The sequence below is a fragment of the Echinops telfairi genome, unplaced genomic scaffold (genome assembly GCF_000313985.2).
Source record: "Echinops telfairi isolate 266 unplaced genomic scaffold, ASM31398v2 ScPeMD7_2010;HRSCAF=2546, whole genome shotgun sequence".
In the NCBI taxonomy this organism is placed as follows: Eukaryota; Metazoa; Chordata; class Mammalia; order Afrosoricida; family Tenrecidae; genus Echinops; species Echinops telfairi.
In genome coordinates, this window is record NW_022105908.1 from 21860662 (window position 1) to 21863949 (window position 3288).

At 43.5% G+C, this 3288-nt stretch overlaps 1 pseudogene; it reads left to right on the plus strand.

Annotated features, from left to right (window-relative positions):
* LOC101654470 overlaps positions 1-861 on the plus strand; it is a 4537-nt pseudogene extending 3676 nt beyond the window's left edge.
* Positions 862-3288: the final 2427 nt, after the last annotated feature.

The following is a 3288-nucleotide window of genomic DNA, read 5'->3' on the forward strand; positions in this document are numbered from 1 at the left end:
AAGGTAGAATTGGGATCATGGTAGTGGGAGTGGGGGAGAGGAAGCATTTAGGAACTAAAGAAAAGTTGTATGTTTCATCATTGCTACCCTGCACCCTGATCGGCTTGCCTCCTCCCTGCGACCCTTCTGGAAGGGGATGTCCAGTTGCCTACAGCTGGGCTTTAGTTCCCCACTCTGCACTCCCCCGTCCACAAATTTTTAAAACTTTTAAAAGCCTCTCTCATATATTGCATGATCTTACTCATAGGAACATGTATAGAAACCCAAGTTTATTGTAGTTACTAAGAGCGGGAGGGAGGAGGGAGGGAGGAGTCATTATTTAGGAAGGACAGAGTGTCCGTTGATAGTAATGAAAAATTTGGTGACACTTTCTGATCCACCATCTGTGGTGGGGCCAGCCCCAGGACGCAGATCTTCGTGAAGACCCTTACAGGGAAGACCATCCCTCCTGATGTCAAACCTGGGAAACGACAGGGAAGGTGAAGGCTAAGATCCGGGACCAGGAGGGAATCCCTCCTGGTCAGCCATGGCTGACCTTTGCTGGTATGCAGCTGGAAGAGGGACGCACCTTGTCGGACTACAGCATTCAGAAGGAGTCCACACTTCATCTTCGTGGTGGTGCTGAGGAAAGGAAGAAGAAGTCTTACACCACTCCAAGAAGAACAAGCATAAGAGAAAGAAGGTGAAGCTGACCGTCTTAAAAGACTATCAGGTGGATGAAAATGGCAAGATCAGCCGCCGTCAGCACCAGGGCCCTTCAGACGAGTGCGGTGCTGGGTTGTCATTGCCAGCCACGCTGACAGACACGACTGCCACCAGCGCTGTCCGACCTCCTGCTTCCACAAACCAGAAGACAAGTAACTGTACTGGTTAATAAAGGCCATGAACACTTAAGAACACATTTGGTGATGGAAATTCGTGACGATTGCACATCATGATTAACATAACTGAAGACATTAATTGAAGATGTGAAAGAAGCATACTGGCAAGTGTGCTATATGTATGTTTTATAATTATTTTGCTATCAAGACATTATCTTTATTCTTTTTAGCATATATATTATATATAAATACTTATACATTTTAATATATTTAAGCATATTATTTTTAACATTTTATATATATATATATATCTTACATATCATACAATTCAATGGTTTAAATCTATTAAAGAGAGTTGAGTATTTAGTACCACAATCCATTTGAGAACATTTTCTTCATTGTTATATACATTATGATTAGTTCCCATGTATCCCCAGTTTCTCCTATCATAACTCTAAGAAACTATTAATCTAGTTGTTGTATTTATAATCTATAGATTTACCTAACCTGAATTCATGTAAAGAAAATCATGCCTAATTATAAAAACACACACACGCAATAAAGCACCCAAAAATCTCAATCCAAACTATAGCAAAGAGGTTACTGAATAATTATAGCAACAATCCCAGGACAAAGTTTGCTAGCTCATCCATCCCTGAACAAATCGTTGTGCCAGAAAGATGTACTACTTTAACTCATATTGTTAGGGGCTGGTGAATCATCTTCGACCCACAGCAACCCCCTGCACAGCAAAAATAAACACTGCCCGGTCCTGCACTGTCCTTACGTCTGAGCCCCTTGTGGCAGCCACGGTGTCCGTCCATCTCATTGAAGGTCTTCCTCTTTTTCACTGCCCCTCCTCTTCACCAAGCCCGGTGTCCTTCTCCAGCGACTGGCCTCCGCTGAAAACACGTCCAAAGTATGCGAGACGTCGTCTCTCCATCCTTGCCTCTAAAGAGCACTCTGAGCACACTTCTTCCAGGGCCGTCTATGGTACTTCCAATAGTCTTCACCAGCAGCACCATCCAAATGTATCCATGCTTCCTTGCCCTGCCTTTTTCAGTGTCCAACTTTCACAAGCATATGCGGTAATAGGACAGAAGCACCTGTGTCCTCCAAGGAGCCTCCCTGCTTCCCAACATTCTAAAGAGGTCTTGTGCAGTGGATTGACCCAATGAAGTGCATTCTTTGATCTCTTGGCAGCTGCTTCCATGAACATTGATTGTTGATCCAAGCAAGACCCAACCCTTGACAATTTCCATCTTTTCTCCATGTATCATGATAGAAGAGCACAGAGCAGGCAGGAACAACAGATATCCACTCCCGGGAGTGTTCCAAGTGGAAGCACCAAGCTAGGAGAGTATGCGGTATATTTGGAAACAGAAACTCCATTATCTTTCCAGGAAGGAGAGAGGGGTGGTAACTTTGTAACTCAGACTTACAGTTCAAGTTTAATTGCAGAGGTCCTTGTATGTTCAAGAATAAAGAGATGAGCCAACAGGATCTGTGTTTCAATAAGATTCGTCTATTGACAAAATACCCATTTATAAACTATCAAGGGCTCATGAGGGAGGGGGGAGCGGGGAGGGAGGGGAAAAATGAGGACCTAATGTCGGGGGGTTTAAGTGGAGAGAAAATGTTTTGAGAAATGATGTACAAATGTGCTTTACACAATTGATGTGTGTATGGATTGGGATAACAGTTGTATTAGCCCCTAATAAAATGTTAAAAAACAAAAAAAAGATTTGTTTATTAACAGAATGGAGGAGGATATGGAGCCTGAAGGCAGACAGAGCAGTAAGGAAGCTGGTACAGTGGGACCCAGGAGAGTGGAAGAGGGCCACAGCTAAGGGAACAGCCCTGAGGTTGGAGGGTAGGAATCAGGCTCAGTAGATTCAAAATAGAAGATTCAACAGGGCCTCACACTCATTCTACCATGAGCATAAGAATGGAACTTGGTTGCCTGGCAACTCAGCCATCCCCTAATGGGGAAAAGTAGACTAGGATGGGGTGACCTCACTGTGAGGCACGTCAAGATTGAAGAATCTGGGAGACATCCAGGTGGAGGTGTCCAGAGAAAAGTCATGTATTTAGACTCAGTACTCAGGAGCTGGGTCTGTGACCGAGGTGGTATTTTCAGATTTGGGATCCAATTGGAATTTCCAGGAATTCACATGACAAATAGTGATCCTATAGGACAGGGTAGAACTGCCCCTGTGGATTTCCAAAGCTGTAACTCTTTTTTCTTGTAAATCATTTTATTAGGGGCTCCTACAACTCTTATCACAATCCATACACACATCAATTGTGTAAAACACATTTGTACATTCATTGTCCTCATCATTCTCAAAACATTTTCTCTCCACTTAAACCCCTGGCATTAGGTCCTCATTTTTCCCCTCCCTCCCCGCTCCCCCCTCCCTCATGAGCCCTTGATAGTTTATAAATTGTTATTTTGTCATATCTT